The following is a 13,434-nucleotide window of genomic DNA, read 5'->3' as shown; positions in this document are numbered from 1 at the left end:
GCTGCCCGCGGCGGGCCCGGCAGGCCCCGCAGGGCTCCGGCAGGCCCGGCTGGCGGCAACCATCAGCCGCCCGGTGGCCTGGCACTGCTGCCGCGGCCTGCCGGGCTCCCGGAGCGCAGCCCGCCACGGTGGGGCTGAGGGGCCGCGGCCCCGCGTACGCACAGCAAGCGCTGACTGCCGCGGATGGCAGGAGCCCTGTGAGATCCCGCCGGCTTTTCCAGGCTTCCCTGCGTGGTGCTCTCTTCTTAGAGACACGGAGAGGTTTGGGCTTGGACCTTCAGAGACCATCCATTCAACCCCCCTGCCGTGGGCAGGGGCACCTTCCACTGGACCAGGTCGCTCAAAGCCCCGTCCAACCTGATTGTGAACACTTCCAATGATGTGGCATCTACAGCTTCTCTGGGCAACCTGTCCCAGTGCCTCACCACCCTCACTGTAAAAAATTTCTTCCTTAAGTCCAATCTAAACCTGCCCTCTTTCAGTGTAAAACCACTGCTGTCCAAATTTAGTAGTAGTCTGCTCCCAATAAGGTCCCAATTGTAAGACCACTTATCTTGCACTGTCTCCACCTCACCTAAACTCTCAAGGTTTCAGGGCTCAGCGTGCTCCATGCTGGAATTTTTCTCATTGGACAGAGACTCTGGAGGCAATATTTTTTTAAGTTTAACTGGAAGAACCTAGGCCTAAGTCTTATGAAACTTTCTTTTCATGCTCTTTCCCATGGTGGCACACAAAACACTCACAGCTCTCAACTTTGCACCTCAATTACTGTGTTCAGTTTTGGGCCCCTCACTACAAAAAGGACATTGAATTACTCAAGCGTGTCCAGAGAAGGGCAACAAAGCTGGTGAAGGGTCTGGAGCACATGTCGTATGAGGAGCGGCTGAGGGAACTGGGGTTGTTTAGTCTGGAGAAGAGGAGGCTGAGGGGAGACCTCATCGCCTTCTACAACTACCTGAAAGGAGGTTGCAGAGAGCTGGGGATGAGTCTCTTTAACCAAGTAATAAGTGATAGGACAAGAGGGAATGGCCTCAAGTTGCGCCAGGGAAGGTTTAGACTAGATATTAGGAAGTATTTCTTTACAGAACTGGTTGTTAGGTGTTGGAATGGGCTGCCCAGGGAGGTGGTAGAGTCCCCATCCCTGGAGGTGTTCAAGAGGTGCATTGACATAGCACTTAGGGATATGGTGTAGTTGGGATCTGTCAGTGCTGGGTTAACGGTTGGACTAGATGATCTTCAAGGTCCTTTCCAACCTAGATGATTCTGTGATTCCGAGTGGGATCTGAGATGTATTAACCCATGTACTGCTGGGAAGGGTGGATCAGGGCAGGAGCTGTGGTGCCCATACCTGCATAGCCACAGGGATGCAGCAGTCCCGTCAGGGTGAGCATGGAGGGAGGGAGGGAGGGATGGTGCCTTGGTTTCTTCAAGCAACACTGTTGCTAGGGGAAGTACTCCTGAGTTTTGCAGCGAGATCAGTAAAAAAGGATGTATTTTAAAAGTCTGAATGAGTCTAGCTGAATACTAGCCATCACCTCCCAAGCAAGGTAAGCCTGCCTGGCATTTGGCAGGGCTGGGAGTGCATGGCCACCAACAAGGGACCCTGAGCAAGGCTGCTGGGACTGATGCAGTTAGAGGCCAAGTATCCACACTCCTATCACTCACTGGCTAAAACCCCACTCCACGTTTGGGGAGGGGGCTCGTTAATGCCATTTGGCAGTATGTAGCAGTGCCTGATGGCCCCAGGGGGCCGAGATGAGGTCCTGGGCTGTGGGCAGCATGGGGGGAGCCCCAGGGAGAGGGCAGGGACAGCCAGGGCTGTGGGTGCCCTCAGAGCCCGGGCACGTGGAGCTGGTGTGTGGTGTGCTAGCACGGATGCAGTAGAAGGGTCCTCTTTGTTTCGTGAGATTTAATATGTCACCCAAACGTGTTTGCATTAAAGCTGCTATCTAAACCATTACATTTTGCACTTTGTTTCCTCAGCTTTTCAGAACGGTTTCCTAATTTGCTAATTAATCAAGAATGTTAAAACAGGGGAAGCTCTTGGGGTCTTGGAGGCATGCTCTACCCATGTTCACTGGTGCCAGAAGTTACATTCACCTCTTTCTCTCCCCTGTCCTCCACGTGCACTGTATATAAAATTAGTGGATTCAGTAAGTCGGTTCGGGGTTCATTGCCCATTTCCATACTTTCTACTGCAAAATCTGAACCGGTTACCTCTAATCGGGACCCTACTGTGGCAATACCTAGATCGGGGGGTTATTTCCTTCCCTACCCAATGTAGAGACATACATGTGTGGTCTTATACCCAGATGAGTGTGCGTACTCATCCCTCCTGCAAGCCCAGTTGTCAATGCTGAATGTGGGCAGGAAGGGGAAGGCTGCATGCACACAAGACAGACAGACAGCAGCTGGCAGCAACTATGGGAAAGCTGCAGCCCTCACAGCCTCCCCATTCCACCATGAACCCAGGATGGGGTTCAAACCCATCCCTGCACCCACAAAAGTCAGCAGAGTTTCTGTCAGCAATCATGGTGGCAGCAAGAAGCACTCCCACAGGACAGATCCTCAGCAAGGTGAAGTAACTCCTGGTTTATCCTACTGGGAAGGTTGTGCTTGGTACTAATGGTTGGCAAGACCTGCAAGTACATGAGGACTATTTTCTGCATGGTCTGACAAAACCTATTTGTTCTGAAACTTAAGTATGCCTTGTTTGCCTGCATGCAGCGTACCGTGCAAAGAACAGCCTGCTTGTTCCCTAGGGGTTCTCCTCACAGTGGGCAAACTCCATCTCTATCCACCACTTCAAACATCTCCCTCAGCTTCATCAGCTTAAACTAAGAGGCTGGCTGCGGAGCCAGAAGTAAATATCCTGCAAGGCAGCCAGCACCACTGTCACCAATAAACAAAGAAACGTCTCCATTCAGCAGAACTTAACATAGGAACTTTCTACATATTCAATGAGCAAATAATTGAGAATATAATTAATGTAGTTCTGGGTATCCTTTGGGATATTCATATATGAATATATTTGATTTTGTGTTAGGCGAAGATGAGCCTAGAGGTACACAGGTGTGTATACATATGAATATACATATACGTGTTTGTGTAGACGAACCTGAATGCTATCTTGATTTTGTCATGACAGAGATGATCTGTGAATGTCCCTCCCTGTTCCTGCAGCATACAAGTGGTGCTTTGTTTGGACTTTGCCTTGAAACTGGCAGGGGCTGGGGACTGAAAGCAGTAAACCAAGAATTTCTGGGTGGCGGGAGCAGTGAGAAGCACCCAATGGTTGTCCTTAGACTGACCAAGTACCCTTGAAAGGCATTGCAGATCCAGTCCCACAGGACTCTGCAGTGATCCGTGCTGGACATGCATGAGGAACTATGAAATGGAGAGGAAAGATGCACGGGGTAAGATGGAGACAGTGGTGTTTCTAAATGGCTTTGCTGGTGGAGTGAGAAACCTTTCCTGACATGTCAGAGAGGGTCTAGGTTTGAGACTGTGTGTGTATTAGTAGGAATGTGAGGGTGAGGGGCAAGACAGGGAAGAAAGAATTTGCATACCCTGGCTGTGGTTTCCTTTACTTCTCCCTTTTCAGTGCAAGGAGACATGATGGAGACCACAGGTTGAATTCTGTGGGATTTCTGTGGAGGCCCTCTGACCTGATACCTTTCTCCAAAAAGCCATCCAGACCTTGCAGAACTTGCTGAGCATGTGAAAACTCAAAGGAGAAAGTCCTTATTCCACTATTTCGATGTCACAGCTACAAAGAGAGGAACCAGATTGCCAGCATATGCCTTTGGATCACAGCCACCCACAACTGCATCACACCCAGCTTAGCACAGCACCCAGGAGCCAGCAGAGAGAGAAGCTGCTGTACAACAGAAGCCTCTCATTGCCTCACTGAACATACTAGAGCAACCAAAAAGCAGCAGACCTCATGCTGCTGTTTATCGCATTAAGCAGGCATCTCTGTTTCACCATTCTTCCCTACCTGTCCCCTTGCCTTTTTCTTGCTCTGCTTTGGTACCTGAATTTTTTTACCTCATGTTGGCGATTTGGTCTTCTGCATGCTGCAGTGTGGCAGGGAATAATTAGTAGGGATTGGGCAGGAGACTTAGGATAGCCATGATAAATGCCGTTGTTCTGCTGCACTCTGGGCACAGGGGGCAGCTCTGCTTGCCCTGCACCTGGCACTGCAGGGGCTGTCTAACTCTGCTGGAATGGGAGCACTTGGCACTGCAGGGTCTTGCCAGCCCTGCTCCCAGACTGTCCTTTTCCTGGCAGGACAGGCCTCATACTGCATGACCCCATTTCACAGCACAGCCGCAGACCACACCAGTACCAGAGCTATGGAAGAACAAACCCTCACTGCCCCACAGACCCAGAGACAGACGGAGACCCCCTGGGACACATATTGCCCTGCTCAGCCACCCTCCTGGGGCCCTACAAAGGGATGTCCTGCCATGGTGGAGATCCTCCCTGCAGCATGGCACCTGGGGGCTCACTGTACTTAGGGGGTCCTTCCCAGCCCTGCAGCACCCCTTGAGCATAGGGACAAAGGCTTCTCCCGATGCGGGTGTGCTGGGGATGCACGCTGGTGTGGAGCCATGGGGCCCTCATACATGGCGCAGGGGGGATTGATGGCCACGTGTGTTTTCCCATGTTTGTTGGAGGATGTGGGTACCGCTGCGGCTCCATCTCCCTGGAGGCCCAGCTGGGAGGTGCTTCCCTGGGCAGGGGCATGGCAGGGGGCAAACAGGGCAGAGCTTTTTCTCTTGACATTGCTTCGCAGCCTTTCTTTTCCAGGAGCTGTGCAGATAGCTTTATTTACCATGTCCTCTCTGTGTGTTTCTGTCAAAACAGGCAAACGAATATTTCATGAAACAGATGTGCAGTGCTGCTGTGTGTGCCGATGTCTCCTGCTCAGCCTCGGACCTGGCTGCTGCTCTGAGGGACATCCAGATATAGGATGAAAAAATTGCAGCCAAGAACCTGCAGGTAAAATTATACTTTGTCGTATTTGTGAGGTGAAATTATCTGTCAGCTCTCGCTGATCTCTTCCCCCTCTGCCCCCCTAATAAAACCCGTCAGAAACACATTGAATATACTTAGCAGTCCATTGCTAGATATAAATATACACAGGAGAGTTGGATACATTCTCCTTTTTTTTCCACAAAATTCTTCCAATCCACATGTTATAAATAGCATTTTAGATCATGAAAGGATGATGCACATTCAGGTTTTGTTCATGGGTCCTCCTCCACAATTCCAAATACAATATTTCCTTTAGCCCTTTCCCTTAGTTGCACACAAAAAATAATCTCTACTAATACTCTCAGGATTTTTACATGTTTACATATTCATCTAATAACTGAAAACAGTATGATCTTCTCACAGATCTGACAATAAGCATTTCTGTGTGCCCTCTTCTGTTTAATATCCCCTCAGGAAATGAATGAGTGGTACAAAACCAGATTTCCTGACTTTAATCAAGCTTCCACAAAACATGCTGAGAATGTGAGACATTTCAGGGAAGGAACGGGGAAAAGAAGTGTAAGTGGAATTGAAAACCCCTTCCAGCTCATGTTATGTCACATCTAATGGAAGCCTTTGTTGTGATTTACTAAGTTAGGTAATGTGACAGTTGTCTGATATTTTTTCCAATAATGGAGGTCTTTTAGGCTATATTTTCCAACGAGGAAGGTGGATTGGAGGAGTGGTGACTCTGGATGTGACCCCATGTCAAACCAGTAGGAAATATCCCCAGATAATGTTTATACGTATGAAATAAAACTTCATCTGCTCAGTAATGCACATATCTGAACATAAGGATCCTGTTGTTCTTGATTGACAATTTCAGGAGCAAAGGATTTATGTTGGAGAATTTTTTGTTTGAAGCACCCTCACAACACACACACAAAAAGACTCTTGCAAAGGCAGCCATTTAATATTTTATGTAGAAGACATTCAGGATAATTTCCATTAGATGAGGGAAAGACTTTAGTATAATGAGTGTCCAGTGTACAACATGAGGATAAATTACAAGAGATGGGCATGTTATTAAAACCATCAGCTCTGTTGTGAGAACCCCTTGATGGGGGTAGCTGATTCAGAAAGATGCTCTCAGCCACCTCCTACCAACCTGCACTTTAAATAATTTTTAAAAATCTCCAACATTCCCACACAGTAGCCTGTTATTTCAAAGGCTTTTCCTTTCTGGGTCACAGACATTCTGGCGTTTAACCCCACCTTCTCTCAGTAAAACATACACAGCAGGAACATATACAGGACGGAGTATCAAATCAGTGTCATGTTGGTTTGAGGTTTGGGGGTTTTTCTCTCTGGTCAGCTGGAAATGCACCCTCCGCCCTGATGGCTCAGGGATTCCGTGCAGGGGGTGGCCCCGGTGTGTGGGGCCGGTCCTGAGCAGTACACTCTGTCCAGGCTGAGTCGAGGGTTAAACTGTCCTTCCAGCCGTGGGAGCCGTGTCGGTCCCCCTGCAGCCCCGACACCGGGCGGCCCCTCACCCACACGGGCCGTGCGTCCCAGCAGGGAGGGCTTTCCCTCCTGGGAAGACCAAGTTCCCAGCGTGAAATGCAGCCCCCCTGAAACGGTATTTTGCGGATTGCTCCCCTTCTTCCCCCACAAATCCCAGTGCTGAGCAGAGTCACGGCTTCTCCTTTCCCTGTGATGGTGCTGCAAAGGGGGTGGCTTCGCTGGGGACCTCCGCGGGGACACGAGGAGGGGGTTGAAGGTCCCTGAGGTGGCCTGCACCTCTCAGGGAGAGTTTACTTCTTCCTTACCTCTTCGCAAACGTTCAGTTAAACAAGCGTTAAGCCATTGTGTGAAAGGCGTCCTGGGAAGTCAGGAGGCTGCCCAAGGCTGCCGCCCAGCCCAGGACAGGAGCCCTCTCTACCAGCCTCCGCACCCCTGGGTGCCTCGGCGGAACCCCTCCGCGCCCTAAACACCTTCTGGAGAAAGCGAGTCTGCCCCGAGGGTGTAGGTTTTTGAGCTGAGATCCTGGCCTCTCCGGAGGAAAAGGGGCTGCCATAAAATGGAAACGGCCCGCGGCCCCCCCCGCAGGACGTCGGGGATGCTCCGGTGCCACCCCCAGCTTGCACAGGGGCTGTCCCCACCTCCCCAGGACCTCTCCTTCCCTTCTCGCTATTCCTCCAGGTTTTCACTCAAAAAACCTGGGTTTTCCCCGCACCCCCCCGGAGAGCAGCTCCTCCGCCTTCAGCCCGAGCCTCCCGCGTTTGCAAACCTGTTGTGTCGTTTTTATTAACTCGAATAAAATTAGGAACACGTATTTTCTTGCTTGACTCGGTCCCGTGGGACCTCGGGAGCCGGGTTTTCTGCACGACTTCCCGAAGGTATCGGGTAACCGTGAAGCAACCCGGCAGGCGGGGGGGGGGGGGGCGGGGGGGTGGCTGCGGTTCCCCGGCACGCACGGCGGAGCCTGGCCCGAGGAAACACCCCCCACCTCCTTCCCCGACAAGCCCCCGACATTACCGGAGAGAAATGAGCGGAAAATAGAGAAACGAGTTAATTAGTTGAATCTTCGCCGGATCACGCTTGAGGGACGCTTTTCCGAGGGGAGGCTTCGCTGTCTCGCTCTATCTGGTAGCGAACGGTTTCTCTCCAAGCCAGAAGCTCAGAGGGGGTTTCTATGTAAGAAATGTAATGAGGACAAACTATATAACCGAGGAGAGAAACCACATCACTGCCGCGTTATATATAAACCGTATCACTGCCGCGTTATGTATTTCCCTGTCTGTATTCCCCTGGACAGGTTTTATGTGTATGCACATCTTTCCCTCACAGTTTTGTGGGGTCCTCACGGGAGTTTGGGAAACTCCAGTCTTCCCGCCCCGGGTTTCAACCGCCTCCGATACAACCCACCTCTGGGGCCGGCTCGGCGGAGCAGCGGGCCGGGGGGTGCCGCAGCCCGCCCCCCGACCAGCACCCCTCAGCCGCTCCGCGCAAGCCTGCGCGGCCGCGCTGCGAACCCCGCGGGTCTGGGCAGGACAAACCGCGGGGGGAGCGCCGGTTAGGTTGATATTTAACAGGAATTGAGGGACACGGAGAGCGGGGCTCGCTGTGACCACTGGCACAGCGGGGGGAGGGTGACAGTTTCAGGTGTGTCGTGATGAAAATCCAGATATTTCCCCTCCTGGGAACTCATCCCAAGGGACAGGCGTATTTTTGCTGTTTCGGAATTAAAATTTTTTTTTTTTCTTTTCAAGGTAAAGCACTAGTGGAAAATCACAGCGGAGCGGCTACGGGACGCCCAGGCTGTAGGACGGGGCCGCTATTTCTCAAAAAAAGGCTGTTCAGTGTTGCGGGTTTTTCCTAGGGAGCGGGTGCTCAGCCACAAGCCCTGGGGGGAGGGTGCGGACAGCTTGGTGCAGCGCTGGGAGCCCGGTACCGGGGGGTGCGGGCACTCGGGGACCGGCCAGGGTCTCAAATTCCCGAGGAAAAGTTGCCTGGAAGGCTCACAAGGGATGGCTGACGAGCGCATGTATTCCCTCCGTATGGGGTTGTATTTGCAGAGGGTCCTGCACCCACCCGAGAGCAGTTTCTGTGCCTGGGGTTGAGCCCATCCTAAAGCCCGGGGGACTGCTGTGGCTAACACGGGCTTTTGAAAACCTCTTCTCAGCGATAGCTGTATGTGCACACTCGATTTTTTCTTCAAATACCTCGGGGCACGGGTTTAAACACAATGTCACCCTTCTCAAGCAGAAATACCTATACGGTGGGCATCATAATTTGACTTTAAAACCAGTAACTCAAATGCGGGAGTTAGTTTGACTCTGATATTCTGAGCGCGGCTTAATTCAACCCCGATTTTAAGAAGGGTTTATTCCGCAAATAATTTTAAAAAGACGCCCCCACCAAATACCAAGCTGTGATGGAAATATTCAAAGATAAACAGGATTTTTCCTCCTAGTTTTGGAAGAGCTAACCCTTATGTATGTGTGTGCCTGAAGTGTGTCCTTATTTTTCCGCGTGAAAGACATAGAGTGAGACAGAAACTTTGAGGTTAATCTATCTTCTTCTAAACGCATATTTGAATATTTAGACTGAAAGATGATGACACTGGGGAAGCTGAGGGCAGCGGTCCACAGGCAATCGGGCAAAAATATTGAATAATTTTATTTAGATTTTATTTTAATAGCACAAACAATGAATAGAAAGAACGACATTAAATCTACAGGCTGTAACGAAAAATTATTTCCAACAGATGACACCTACAAGTTTCTTTGGTTTCACAACTCCGAAGCTGTCAAGAATGATGCATATTTCAGCATCAGAATATGCGATGCCGAAATAAAGAGAAGAAAAAGGGATGTACTTCGTGGTGTACTTTAAGGTAAATCCTAGATAACGTGGGTTTAACCTCCGTTATTCTGCATATCTAAACCAAATACCTTCTTATTTCGAATACCTTTACTGGGTTAAGAGAAAAAAAAAAAGAAAAAATAAAAAAATAAAAATAAGTCAAGGCACGGGAACCAGAGGAAGACCTTTCAGTTTGTCAAATTCATTAATTAGAGAGCTGCACATACTAGAAGAAGATGCGTTTTCTTGCCCTGCCTTCCGCCCCCACCAACAATTTCACCATGAGGGGATGTTTACCAGAGTGTAACGAACAGTTTCTGATGGCTGCATTTTTGCTGAAGTTCTGTTTTTTCCTTCTTCCTGATAGTCGTATCTTGAAAAGCATAAAATGCTGAAACCCTTTACAACATTATATGCGCTCATTAGGAAGTCATCTCTCTTACAGCCCTTTCTCCTTGCTGGCAAAACCTATCTCTTTCTCCATTTACACTATTACCAGCCAGGCAGAAAGCTCTGCCCTGCTCTCTGGTGCCACTGCAGAGAGAGCTCTTCCTTCCAGCAGCTACCATTTTTTCATCCCTTTCTCTCTTCCGTGCCAATGATTTATATCCCTGCCTTTCCTCAGATCAAGTGCTGGATTCAGTGGGAGCCTAACAGGCGAAATCACCATCGTTTTCACCTCCCGGCTCTTGAACCGAGGGCATGTGCAGCGAGAACGGGTCGGCGCCCTCCCTCCACCCTGCCCCCGGCTCCCCACTCCTATCCCGGCACTGCTGGCACTTAGCTGGTCCTAAGTCCCGAGGTCCTTGGCATCTACCTACGAACCACCCCTCCAGAAGCTCCAGCTATGTTGTTGCTGTTACTGTATTGTAACGCTGCCTCCTCGGGGAGAAGATTTACAGACATTTAAGTGCCTCGTTTTATAGCTGCAACTTTTTCTGAAACATAGGACTGATTTTAAGAGGTGAGCTCCCCTGTAAGCTCTTAAGGAAAACAAAACAAATTTACGCTGTGTATAAAGAATTTTTTTCGCCTTGAGCCGAGCTGAGCAAGACAGAGGGGTCCGAGGAGGAGGAGGAGGATCAGGGGAGCTCCGCAGGATGCGCGCTCTGCCCGCCTGCTTCGGCTTCCTCTGTCGCTGCACAATTTCATCCCTGGAAGAGATTCAGGGTCGGGCTCTGGCCTATCAAGCTGTCAGGACAGAGAGAGACAGTCTGTGAAAAAGCTCAGAGAAGGGGACTCCCACTGTATTTGAAAAAAAAAAACAAAACCAAACAATTAAAGGCCAGGCTGAAATAAAAAGTCAGTGATAGCTTGCCTGCCTAGAGGTGGAAGGACCATGTGATTTAAGTGGTACAACCACTGTCTTTACAAAGCCCGACTCAGGGGGAGCTCAGATCAGAATACAACTCTATGAATTGCATTCCTGGGGATATTTTTGATGATGGAGGACGAGGAGGGGCGGGGGGAAGCCGGAGCACAGGAACAACTCGGTTCCCCAGCGCCACGCAGACCTTCGCAGATGCTTCCTAGCGCGTCGGTCGGTCAATGTTCGGTAACCTCTGGCGCTGTATGTACAGTATGCTTCTCCATAAATCACAGCCCTGTCTCTCAGGAACGGCCGGGAGGGAGAGGAATGGCCTTCCTCCCTGCGCTCCTGTCACGAAACCCGTGGGGAAAAGAAAGGATCACGGTGACTCCAGCATACCGATTTATAAATAAATCTGTATGTGTGTGTATGCACACAGACGTACCATACGTGCATACGTACAGGCACACAGACAAACCCCCATCCCTCCTGCCTCCGAGGTGCCGGTGGATATACGCGTAATAACGTATGGATGCTGTAGCTGAAGGGGCAGCGAGGAGTCCCGGGCATCCCTTCGCGGGCACCCCGGGCGCCTGTCCCCTCGCCCTGACCCGGGGCCGCGCTCCCCGCCTCGGGCTGGGCCGGGGACAGAAGTTTGTCTCCCAGGGCGGGGGGCAAACACGGGTCGCCCCAGCTGGGCTTGGGCTGCGCTGGCAAGCCCTCCGCGTTCCCCCCCGCCTCCCCGGAAAGCTGGGGCAACGCTGCCGGCTGGCGCGGGGATGCTCTTCCCTTTTCTGTTTAAATATCGCAGCCGTCTGGAGGCGGGGGCATGTCAGGGCTGCGCATTTCCCCCGGCCCGTAGCCAGCGGGCTTGAGGCGAAATTGTGTCAGGGGCTTCTCCCAGGCTCAGCGGCGGCCACCCGGCACCACCGCAGCGCCCCGAGCCCCGCACACCGCCACGGGCGACCGTGCCCGCCGCTCCTCTCGCCGCCGCTCCCTCCCGCTCTTTGTCTTGCAGAAAGACGAGGGTCGGGTACCGCGGAGATGCCACCGGCAGTGCCGCCTGCCCGGCGGTGCGGGAGGGGACGCGGAGGGCTCCGCTTCCCCCCTGCCAGTCTCCTCCAAACCAGACCTTCCACTTATCGGGGACGGGTTGCAGGGGCACACCCACCCCAGGGAATGGGCTTCAGTCCTTGATCTGAGACTCCAGCAACATTTGCTTGGTAAGAGTCACACTGATTCTTCTTCCCAGGCCCGCCGGACTTTGCAATGTCTCATCCCGAGCCCAGTTGGGCGCGGGGCAGAGGCCGCTGTGCCCAGGACACCGGGCACGCTTCGGCTTGGGTCAGTCCCGCTTGCTCTCCCCACCCGGGGTTACTGTCTAATCGTGGGGCGCGGGCAGGACTCTCCCCACGGCTGCGGACCCGCTTGCAGGCACTGCCAGGCGATTTCCCGTGCAGAGGGGACACCCGGCTCTGTGTCGCCGAGGAAAGTTGTGCACGTACCGCCTCGGGGTTGCCGAGCCCTCCCGGAGGCCCCGCCGGGGCTGAGGGTCCCCGAGCCCGCGGGGACGGCAGCGGGGAGCGGCCCGGGAACGGCGTCCCACCCCCGGAGACAGACTGTGCCTCCAGCGGCACACGGGCTTGCCGGGGACACCGGCACAAACCCGCCCCGTCGGGGCAATGGGTGCTTTGCAGAGGAGCGTAGGGAGGGCAGAAGCCGCAGACGGTCACCAGCTCTCGGTCACTTCGCTGGGACACGGTAGCCTCGGCAAACAAAGGCCCTGACAGCGGCGCAGGCTCTTCTCCGGCTGATGATGATGGGATTAAACATCGCCTTTCCGAGAACAACCGCAGAGGTTGAAAATCACTAACCTCAACGATATTTTTCTCACCACGTTTTGCGTTGCCCCATCCAGACGACCTGACACCCGGATTAGTCACAGTGTGAAAGCCAGGCCTGAGCTTTGAATGTGCCTCTCGCTACAGCTCGGCGAGGGCAGAGCCTGCAGCGGCAGGGCGCTTCTCCCTGGCAGCGGCAGGGTGCTTCGCCCCCCCAGGGCCGCCTGTGCACAGCTGGCGCGCAGATGGACAGACGGACAGAGGCAGGGGGGTGGGGATATGGACTGGGAGCCGCTTTGGGTTAAAAACCTCATAGACTCACAGAGTAGTTTGGGTTGGAAGGGGCCTTTAAAGATCATCCAGCCCAAGCCCTTGCCGGGGGCATCTTTTGCTAGGTCAGGCAGGCCCGGCGCAGGGAGTGCAGCCCCCGGCCAGCCCCCGCTGCAGCAGAGCCGCCTTTCCAAAAACTTCATTTCCCTGATACCGGGGCTGGACTGGGCAGGGAGCGACGTCTGCCTGTGACTCACATCTCCCCCCCCTCCCTCCCTCCCTCCCTCCTTCCCTGCCTCTTCCCCTGTAAGCCTGCTCCTTAGGCTAGAAACACGCGGGAAAATTTTCCCGTGGGGTTTTTCATTCCCATCCCATGTAACTTCCAAACCCGGGGTTATGTTTTTGCAGTACGTTTCCAAGCCCGAATACAAACCTCGGTTTGCTTCCCCTCCCTCCGAAGGGAAACCCGGCTCCAGGTCCACTCCCGGCCCCGCCTGGCCTCGGCCCCGCCTGGCCCCTGCCCCGCCGCCTCGCCGGGTCCCGCCGCTGCCCGTCGTTGTCCCCGGCAGTCGCCACGCTGGCAGCCCCGCAGAGGGACATTAGCCCGGTCATTTTCTGCGTCTCCTTTATTTCCTCAGTTTCTCCCTGAAATCTTTATAAATC

This window comes from Strix aluco, chromosome 3, assembly GCF_031877795.1.
Source record: "Strix aluco isolate bStrAlu1 chromosome 3, bStrAlu1.hap1, whole genome shotgun sequence".
Taxonomy (NCBI): Eukaryota; Metazoa; Chordata; class Aves; order Strigiformes; family Strigidae; genus Strix; species Strix aluco.
Note: the sequence above shows the minus strand (reverse complement) of the source record.